This window comes from Sinocyclocheilus anshuiensis, unplaced genomic scaffold, assembly GCF_001515605.1.
Source record: "Sinocyclocheilus anshuiensis isolate Anshui unplaced genomic scaffold, SAMN03320099.WGS_v1.1 scaffold154, whole genome shotgun sequence".
Lineage (NCBI taxonomy): Eukaryota > Metazoa > Chordata > Actinopteri > Cypriniformes > Cyprinidae > Sinocyclocheilus > Sinocyclocheilus anshuiensis.
Window position 1 is genome coordinate 2,973,164 of NW_015546101.1, and position 11,359 is coordinate 2,984,522.

Here is an 11,359-nt window from a genome sequence, read left to right on the forward strand (position 1 = left end):
ACATTGGAATGGGGTGAGTCCTGTAGAGGCATGGGTTAAAGAGTTTTGGGCATATTCCGCCCATGGCAAGAATTCTGCCCACCGATTCTGTTCCCGGCTGCAGTAGGTTCTCAGATATCTACCAATCTCCTGATTGAGTCTCTCGACTTGACCGTTTGACTGTGGGTGATAGCCTGACGTCAGACTCACATTGATGTCCAATTGTCGGCAGAAAGCTTTCCACACCTGAGAGGTGAATTGAGTCCCTCAATCCGAGACTATGTCTTCGGGTAAGCCATAAATTCTAAACACCTGGTGAAATAGAGCTTGAGCCGTTTCAATGGCTGTTGGCAGACCTTTGAGGGGAATGAGGCAGCAAGACTTAGAGAATCTGTCGATGATGACTAGAATTGTAGTGAAATCTTGGGATGGTGGGAGATCGGTAACAAAGTCGATTGACAGGTGAGACCATGGACGTTGCGGGATAGGTAGCGGCTGCAGAAGACCGGATGGCAGTTCCTTGGGGGTCTTAGATTGCGCGCAAACTTGGCAAGCTTTCACGTAATCAGTTACATCTCTGTTCATGGTTGGCCACCAGAAAGCGTTGTGGATTAATTTGATGGTGCGTGAGATACCTGGATGACCTGAGTTGACAGAAGTATGAACCCATTGCATGACCCGTTGTCGTAGATCCTGGGGAACATATTGTTTGTTCGGGGGGCACATAGCGGGCTGAGGATTTTGCTGTGTGGCTCTTTGGATTTCCTCCAAGATGTCCCAGTTTACAGGAGCAATAATTACAGAGGAAGGAAGAATGGGTTCAGGAGAATGATCTTGGAGAGGAGGATCATGACACCTGGAGAGGGCGTCTGCCTTGCAATTCTTACTTCCTGGGCGATAGGTGACAGTAAATTGAAACCTTGAAAAGAACAGTGACCATCTGGCCTGACGTGGGTTTAGTCTCTTGGCACTTTTCACATACTCAAGATTCTTGTGATCGGTGATAACCTGGAACGGGTGAACAGCTCCCTCCAACCAGTGTCTCCATTCCTCTATCGCAGCTTTCATGGAAAGTAACTCCTTATTACCAACATCATAGTTTCTTTCGGCCGAAGTGAGTTTTCTTGAAAAGAATGCACACGGGTACAATTTAGCTGGTTGACCATGACGCTGTTGGTGTATATTTTTGCCTCACGAAGTTGCTACAGGGCAGCAGGAACTAGAGGGAGCGGATAGCAGAATTTCACCGTCATGTTGTTAAGTCCACGATAATCAATGCATGGTCGTAGGCCTCCGTCCCTCTTCTCAACGAAGAAGAAACCTGCTGCTGCTGGGGAAGTGGAAGGTCGAATGAAGCCATAGTTAAGAGCCTCTTCAATGTAATCTTCCATGGCTTGAGATTCTTGGCGTGATAGTGGGTAGACTTTACTCTTAGGTGGCATGGCATTGGGCAGAAGGTCGATGGTGCAATCCCAGGGGCGGTGAGGTGGTAACTGTGTAGCTTTGGACTTGCTGAACACCTCTAAGTAGTCGTGATAGCAGGTAGGAATTTTGGGACTGGAGTCAGAGACCGGACTCTCAACACTCGTGGCGAGACATGGACTTGGCATGTTGATGTTCATGCAATGGGTGAGGCAGAATTTGGACCAGTGAGTCAGTTCTCCATGATACCATGAGAGTACAGGATCGTGAACAGATAACCATGGATGTCCAAGGATGATTTCATACCTGGGTGAGTCAATGATGTAGAGTGAGATGTTTTCGCTATGGAACAGACCAATCTGTAGCTGGGCAGGTGCAGTTTCTCGGGTGATACCTCCCTCAATAGGTTTATTGTTGACATTGCTGATGCAAATGGTGGGTACACATTGTAATGTAGGTAGACTGTATCTCTTGACAATACCCTTGTTGATCAGGTTCAGAGCAGCACCGGAGCCAATCAACGCTGTCAAAGTAATGGGACCATTCTTAGTAGTCAGCCGAACAGGAATCAAAAACGTTTTTGAACTTAGAAGAGAGAATTGATTAACACTCACCCGGCTGGTAGTAGTGGTGGCTTTGTGTGGGCACTCGACATTACGGTGGCCTGTTCACCGCAGTAAAAACACAGACTATGTTGACGGCGTCGAGTCCTCTCTTCATCAGATAAATGTGCGTAGCTTATCTGCATGGGCTCTTGGTGGACGGTGGTTGTAGTGAGGAAGTTTGAGTGAGGCAGACGAGCAGATTTCCTCTTGGGAGTGTTTCTCAGCAGGTTATCTATCTTGATAGCCATAGTGACAAACTCAGAAAAAGTTAAATCCTCACCCTTGCAGGCCAGTTCTGTCTGAAGCTCGAGGTTTAAACTCTGTTTGAAAACAGCCTTCAGAGAAACATCATTCCATCCACTTTGAGCGGCAAGAGTTCTAAATTCAATGGCGAAATCTGCAGTGGTACGGTTGCTCAGGGTCAGTAAAAACAGGCAATGAGGTCAAAAACACAGTAAGGCAGTCCAACCAGGCAAACAGGCAAAAGGGGTAATCCAAAAGAGAAGTCAAAACAAACAAATAAACAGGTCATACACGTGGTAAGAAGGCAGCGATACAAACGCTTGGTAAGGCAGGATAAACTGGCAATACTTCGCAAAGTAGTCATGTGGTGGCCAGGTTAATATGGCCACTAAACAGGAAGTGGTTGCAGAGAAAGCAGAGGGAGTGCTAACAGTCAATACTCGGGCGAGGGCTCCCAGTCCAACAAAACCAAACTCAGGGTCAGTAAAAACAGGCAATGAGGTCAAAAACACAGTAAGGCAGTCCAACCAGGCAAACAGGCAAAAGGGGTAATCCAAAAGAGAAGTCAAAACAAACAAATAAACAGGTCATACACGTGGTAAGAAGGCAGCGATACAAACGCTTGGTAAGGCAGGATAAACTGGCAATACTTCGCAAAGTAGTCATGTGGTGGCCAGGTTAATATGGCCACTAAACAGGAAGTGGTTGCAGAGAAAGCAGAGGGAGTGCTAAAAGTCAATACTCGGGCGAGGGCTCCCTCTGCTGGTTTGGTGTTACACTCTATAACAGAAAAACCGTCAAAACATAATTTTAACAATATTTAACTGTAAAAGTACCTGTATTTTTCATGTGAGTATTATAGAGATATAAAATGCAAATTCATACATTTACTTACAAAAAACACACATTTTTTACTGTAAAATTACATATGCAATGTTAAATTTATAATGTAATATATACGGTATAATATTTTTTCTGTAAAAATCACAAACATTTTTACAGTGTACAGTACAATATAAACTGTATTGATTAAAATGCATAAATGTAATTGTTTATTGGTGGAAAATATGCCATTTTAAGATTAAAATTTGCAACAATATTGTGCGTTATCTGTAAGTTTGAATATCTCTCAACATACACTGAATAAAGTGTTTCAGTAACACCTATTAATGGATTTGATGACAAAGAGAACATTGCCACACTGAAAAAAAAAATGTTTAATTCATCCAATTAAAAAAAAATGTAGGGTAATGATTCAAAATAAATAACTTGCCCTAAGGGCAAGTTATTTATTTTTCATTGGCTCAAGTTAAAAAATATAGATGTGAATCATTACCCTCAATTTTTTTAATTGGATGAATGAAAAAATGCACATTGTATTACATGGTAAAGTGCACATTGTATGTTGTTGCTGTTGTCATGGTGATGTCAGTCTTGTTTAAGCAGATGTGACAGGTTAGAGTTCAGCCAACATGTCTCTGACAAGCTGTGACCTACAGCTGTTTTACCTGCTCACTTTTTTTTAGGACTTTTGCAAATAGTGTGTGTGTGTGTGTGTGTGTGTGTCTGTGAGAGAGAGAGTGAGTCTATGCTTATTTATTTCTCATTGACAAATGTTGGGTGTTATTAAGAGTGTATGCTTTGCAACTGATCAGTATACCTCTGACCTACTTGCGAGAAATACCTGCCAATTACTAAAAATAAACACACTTTTACATTCTGTCAACATTACATCCTTTCAGATTGCCATGTTGTCAGCCAGTGGCATTTTGGCCTCCTCATGATGGCGAGATCTCAAGAAGAGCCAGTGACAGCAATAAACAAAGAAATGCAGAGAAGAGGAAAGCAAAAGGAAGAAGAGGCCAGGCGTAGTAAATATTTATGAAGGGGGTGCTGATGCTCTCTGGCTGGGTGATGCGGCGCGTTGAAGTACATTAACAAACAGTAAGCAGTCCACATGAATCTTTTATATGTTTGGAGGTCAACGACAATATAAAACAACAAAGGATTGCAGCAAGAACACACAGAAACCCTCACTCTGCAGACCAACAGGATGTACAAACCTGAAACCGAGCTACAGTATTGTGTAGAACATCTGAAAGGAAGGACCTTATGTGCAGAGCCACACATGTATGCTGAAAGAAAACAATATAATATGTAAGAGCTGGCTTTGGCAAATTTGTGTGGATTATTGCAGTAGTAAAATATATGTGCATGAAATTAAATGTGTTAACATGTTTACCACACACACACACACACACACACACACAGAAGAGATTAACTATGATTAAATCCCCCCAAAATTTGTGGCTTTTAGTCCATGTGAGTTTTCAAGTTAGTTTCCTTGGTTGTTAATTAGTCACCCATACCTGTTCTGTTTTTCCTTAACTGGACTTCTCCAGTATTTAAGCCCTGTGTTCCTGTCTGTTTCTTGTCCGGTATTGCTTATCTTACAGTTTTTGTGCCGTGGATTCTCCTGTTATCTTCTGAGTGTTCCTGTTGGATTTATTATTAAAAGACTATTAATTTTGAATTCTCCTGCATTGTGTGCTTTAAATTGCACAACACTGTTAGAGCTTCTACAATCGGACTGTATTAAATTTATATATAGCAGGTATATGTTTAAAATTAACATTCTTTCTCTTCAGGAATATAAAAATATTTTTATAAAAATAAGCACTCTTAGATATGTTTTGCTTAAAGCCTAAATTACAAATTCAAATATATATTATTATTAATTAATGAATTATTATTATTGACAGTCCTATTGTTACATTTAAATAGCAATATTTGAAAAGCCAGATTCTTCATATAGTATTTAAAGGGATAGTCCACCCAAAAATGAAAATTCTGTCATTATTAACCCTCATGTTGCTCAAAACCTGTGTGACGTTTTCCCCTTGGAATATAAAAAAGAATTTTGAAAAATTTTGAGAGAATTTTGAGAAATGTCTCAGTGTTTAAGGGATACAGTGGAAGCCAGTGGTAACCAAATTTGTTTGGTTACCAACGTTCTTCAAAATATAGGAAGAAAATCATACAGGTTTGAAACAATGTGTGGTAATGTGAGTAAACGATAACAGAAAATCTACAATATTCTGGAAATGCCTCATATTATCTTCTAGATGTGTTTGAATGTTATTGGATTTATTTCCTTCAATCATTTCTATCCACAACTCTCTCTCTTTCTAAGCTGAGTGTTTTCCATTAAGGTGATAATCACAAAAGGACATTGGAGCATCAAAAGGGGCATCATCACTGTCTGAGAGAAAATGAGAAGCTGCAGTGGACTATAAATATCCAGGGTCTACCTTATCTCTGTCATTCAGTTTTCTTTGTTGAATTACTGAAAATACCTTAAGAACAGTGCCCTCTTTTCCTCTCTGTGACTCAGGCCAGCACACACACACACACACACACACACACACACACACACAGTGAGATAACATCAACCATCTTTGTATTGAGCATTTCCAAACTGCCTTTTCCCTCTCACTTGTAATTCTTCTGCAGCTATGGAGGAGCAAAGAAACTGCAGTCCCTGAGGATTACTCTGACTGTGGTGACTCAAGAACTGAATGGACCATTTTCCAGACCCAAGACTGCCCTTTCTTCAGGCTTGTTTTTTTTTTTTTTTGGCATTCAGGAAAATGATAGAGGGAAATAGATTTCATAGACATTATGTCGAATTTCAGAATATGCATTCTAATTTGCAGCTGTGGTTAGAGTCTGACAGGTAAAGAAGCCATGGACTAGAAAGCATTCTTTGTCAATCTAGTTCATAAACAAACAAACAAACAAAAAATGAAAATAAATAAATACATTTTTATATTATTATAAAAGTTTAATATTATTTTATATCAATACAATGACAGAAAGTAGAACAATAGCTCAAGGCATTTATAGTAGCTAGGATGACATGTTATGTCTAACTAGAACAACTGAACACAGATATAAAAAGACTAAAAAGACTCCCATACTTCCCAGAGAGAGCTTTCAAGATAAAAGATTAGGCTTTTAAAGTTGTTCTAAAGGCTTTTTTCCTTAGCTTTAGCATATTTTAAATGGAGGTAGTTAATTCAACATCACAGCACTGTGTGCTGGAACAGTGTGTGGGTGCATAATCACAAGCATTTTGTGACTGTTGGCGCAGTTTGACATGTTATTGCTGGGGAACTCATGAGGGTCATGGGGCTGGTCATTAGGATTGCTTCCAGATGGATCGTGGGTAGTGATGCAGTACAGTGGCGGTGTACATGATCATTGTCATGCTCCTTCACTCTGCAAACTGACTCATTGTGTTAATCTGTGCATCACATGCACATGTTCTAGGAAGAGAGACGTCAGTGTCTTTAATAATGAGTTTCATGGCTCAAACTATTCACAGAGGCAGCAGTTTAAAAAAAAACAAAAAAACAAATGCTGACTTGAAGCATGAAAACTTACATTCACTTGTAGATGTTAAATTGTGCGTATCAAGGGTTTATTTTTATTAAAAAAAATTATTTAAAGTGTTTAATACCGTTGTCTGTCAACAGCATTTGAGGAACAAATTTTGATTATTAAATCCCATTGATTTGTTGAATGTTGTCTTGAAACTGGAATATTCCTAAAATGTAATAAATATTGCAGTATATTCACAATAGCCTACTACATTAGCTTAATTAGTACCAAGAGCTTTAACCAGGCAGAACACACACAGATACACAGATACACATGCCGCTACCTAATTTGCTAAACTAATTTGTCCCATAAAAACATTTTTATGTCAGTTGCTGAAGGTGATTATGGCTCGATAACTCTTTTGTTTTAACACAGTTTTTTTTTCTTCTTCTTCTTCTTCTTCCCTTAGCCTATACTTACACATTTTACTTATCCATTTATCCCCATTTTCCTTCTATTTGTTTTATTTCTATTTTATTCTCTTATTTTTAATTTCTTTTTGTCTTAACCTGTTAATCCGCAAACGGACACCGGCGTCCTGAAATGCGAATTTCTAAGGCCTCTAAATTATTAATATGACCAAAACTTTCCTGAAAACCTGTTGCATAGAATCTACTACAGGTGCATCTCAATAAATTAGAATGTCGTGGAAAAGTTCATTTATTTCAGTAATTCAACTCAAATTGTGAAACTTGTGTATTAAATAAATTCAGTGCACACAGACTGAAGTAGTTTAAGTCTTTGGTTCTTTTAATTGTGATGATTTTGGCTCACATTTAACAAAAACCCACCAATTCACTATCTCAACAAATCAGAATACTTCATAAGACCAATAAAAAAAACATTTTAGTGAATTGTTGGCCTTCTGGAAAGTATGTTCATTTACTGTACATGTACTCAATACTTGGTAGGGGCTCCTTTTGCTTTAATTACTGCCTCAATTCGGCGTGGCATGGAGGTGATCAGTTTGTGGCACTGCCGAGGTGGTATGGAAGCCCAGGTTTCTTTGATAGTGGCCTTCAGCTCATCTGCACTTTTTGGTCTCTTGTTCTCATTTTCCTCTTGACAATACCTCATAGATTCTCTATGGGGTTCAGGTCTGGTGAGTTTGCTGGTAATTTATTGAGATGCACCTGTACATGCTTTCTGCCCTTTGATTGATAGTTCATACTTTTTTAGTAAGTAAAAGGCTTTTTAGTATAATTCTAATAATGTCCACCTTTAGGTTATAGCCCACATGTGTCTTTTCACAGTGAAATATTTAATGATTTTTATAAAGTAAATATAAGAATAAATTTATATTGTTAGTAATATACACATTTACTGGACTGTAGCAACTTATTGATTACTCATACATGTTTTTTTTTAAATACATAATAAAATATATCATATATGATACATAAGGCTTTTGAGGAATGTTTATTTGTACAGCTCTCAATCACTGTATTGCATTGCGTTATGTTGCAGAGCTTCAATAATAAAACCATGAATTTTTCATGGATGTCATCTTACTAGACATATTACTGAGAGATATACAGTGAAAACCGATACGTATATGCATTTTATATATGTAGTATGTCTGCTATACCGTTAAATAAAAGTCTCATTGACTTACATTACAAGCCATAAGTATTTCATCGTACTTCCTGGCCACGTAAATAACAATAATTGCACCAAACTGCATATGTTTTGCTCAGTTTGGGTCTCTGAGAGAGATTCTTCTGACTATTATTTCATATGTCAGGCTTTACAAGGAGCACAACCTCTTATTTTTCAGGCAAAACAATGCACTCTGGCTTGGTATACATGACTGTAAAGTCTGCAGATTTGCAGATCGGTATTCGGCAAATCTCTTTTAACATTTCACACACTCCAGTTCCATGTCTCCCCAATCCTGTAAACAAATTGCATGATTGAGCTCTATTACTCTCCAAGATGTCAATCTTAGTGAACTGACCAATAATGTTGGGGATCTCTTGCCCTTCGCTTCCTTATTGGACGACGTGTATTGAGTATGATTGGTCAGTGCAGCGCCGTCAGTAGTGTTGTGATATCGCGATATCTCAGGCATATGTTCTCTCGCTGCAGCGCTGTAGCGGGCTGAGTGTGGGTGCTTGACTGCCAGTGGAGCCACCGTCTCCCTCTCTCAAGAGAAGTGCAACCTGAGATATCGAGGCTGTTTACGTTGTCTTTTAACTTTTGAAGGGCCTGCGGAACAGCGTGCTTGAATGTTTCAAAGGTGAGTGAATGCTGCTTCTCAGCATCCTGGCGAGTATGAATCTTTTTGCTCATTCAGTTGCAGTGCTAACATGTCGACAATGCAGTGCCTTTGAGTTGAGCATCAGGACTGCTAGCAGCTAGTCTCGGTCATTCTTGTTCGTTTAACTCTAAACTGCTTGAAAATCAATAAACAATCAACTCTGGTTCCCATAGCAACATGTCCCCATGCTCGTCCCTTTGACAGCATGTCCTTGCGACTGTCGGGGAATATAAAGAAGTTCCCATACCCTTGCTAATCAGTGCTAGTGTGGAATAAACAGAGTTAAAGCTCACATGTGTGTGATGACAGTTCTGTAACATTGATAGAACAACAGAAACCTTTTCTCTCTGTACACGGTCTGTCAGTGTTTGTCTTGTGTGAACGTACGCGTGGTCGGACTCTCAGATGATGAATCTTTGCAGGATTGCCTCTTTTGGGAATAAATTGTTTTGTTTACAAGATACTATTAGATGTATTGATGGGTACTTTTGGTTCGACTATCTGCTTTTCACCGAGTTGACAGCAGTAATGGACTGTTCGGATATGTTATTGTCGCTTTTATAAGCTGAAGTGGTCCTTGGCATAGAGCAGAGATTACATGTTGAATGAGCACATACCTGAAAATGAAATTGACCTTAATAAGTGTGTACTTGGTAATATTTTGCCAATTAAAAAATTAGACAAGAGATATAATTAAAATATGGACATATATGAGATGAACACTGTAGGCATATCAGTCTAAAAATGGTTTTATTCTACATGTGAACATGCATCGGTCATGAGGGGACATCACATGATACATTAAATTATAGAGTTGACAGAGTGACTTGTTAATCACAACAACAACAGAAATATGTTTGCTTTATTTATTACACAGCACTGTGGAATACTTAATTATGATTGGTCAGTAGTGGTCAGATATTTTCTAATATTTGCTGTCATTCACTGTATATTAGATTGCTCATCCTTGAAACTGAAACTGCTGTGTAAGTGATATTTTAGTATTATTTCTATAATATTATAGTGTTTATTAATATTTTGAATAAGCCTTTATTTTTTATCTTTTTCAGTTGTCATTTTATGTTTAGTATTAGTTTTGTACTCAATGTTTTCGTTTTTTTATCTCTGTTTCCTTTTTTTAAATATCAGTTTTAATTATTTTAGTATACATTTACAACTCTCCACAAATAAGTAAATAAATGGAGACACTATATTAGGGCTGCCCGATAAATCGCATGCGCTATTTAATGCGAATCTTGCCGGTTCTGTAATTAGCGGTAAATCTCCATCACGTGCGTGCTTTCACATGGAGCAGCATTTACTACACAGAGCCGTTGTTCACTGACAAGCTGTGCAAAACCACGATCATATTTTGCACAGCTTGTCAGTGAACAACGGCTCTGTGTAGTAAATGCTGCTCCATGTGAAAGCACGCACGTGATGGAGATTTAAGAAATAGTTTAATAGCTATGATACTGTTTTTGAAATCAAATATTTGCATAGCTATGACAGGAAACACTGGAATCTAACAAATGCTTAGAAAAAAACAGTTAACCTTAAAAAAAATAAAGCATATACATAAACCCTATCGGATAAGCATGTTACAAACTTCTGAAACATTGGTGTTTCAATTTATGAAAGAACTCAATTAAATTTGTATGTGGGAGTGTGTGTGAAAAAATCAGATGTAACCCCCTTTGTAATCCTTAACATTTTCATAAGTAACTGTAATTTAATTACAAAGTTTTTCTTAGTAACTGTAACCGATTACAATTACTTTTATTTTGTAATTAAATTACGTAATTCTGTTACATGTAACTAGTTACTCCCCAACACTGCACGCACGTGATGGAGATTTACCGCTGATTACAGAACCGGCTTTACTAAGATGCGCATTAAGTATCGCATGCGATTTATCGTGCAGCCCTACTGTATATGAGCAATATCACACAAGTAGCGGTGCGATATGGCTGTATATCAGCATGGCTATGATTCGGCCGTAGGTAATCACAGCGTGCCGATATACAGCCATATCGCATGGCTACGAGTGTGATATTGCATTTATACAACAGTCCGACAGCATGAGTGTGTAAATGCATAACTGTCTGTAAAAATCCTCTTTGTGTGAACTACTTCCTAGGCAATTCAGTCAAAAGTACAAAGGCAGTGCTCCAATATACAGCATTAAATTTAAATATAACGTGATGAGATTTTGCCCTCAGCCAAAACTATTTGCTCTGGAACAAATAGGCCTGTAAAAAATTTCATCTGCAATAGGGCTGTGCAAAAAATCGAATGCGATTTTTAGTAAATGTATAGTAAATGTATAGGCTCTGTATAGTAAATGCCGCTCCATCTGAAAGCACGTGCTGGAGATTTACTACTAATCACAGGAGCGGCTTTACTG

At 38.5% G+C, this 11,359-nt stretch overlaps 1 protein-coding gene across 1 annotated transcript in view; it reads left to right on the forward strand.

Annotated features, from left to right (window-relative positions):
* Nucleotides 1-8,792: 8,792 nt before the first annotated feature.
* Nucleotides 8,793-11,359, forward strand: part of LOC107700477 (D-glucuronyl C5-epimerase-like) — a 67,257-nt gene continuing 64,690 nt past the window's right edge. The window contains exon 1 of the mRNA XM_016502137.1: nucleotides 8,793-8,931. The gene's annotated coding sequence lies outside the window, so the exon portion shown is untranslated. The remainder of the gene's footprint in view (nucleotides 8,932-11,359) is intronic.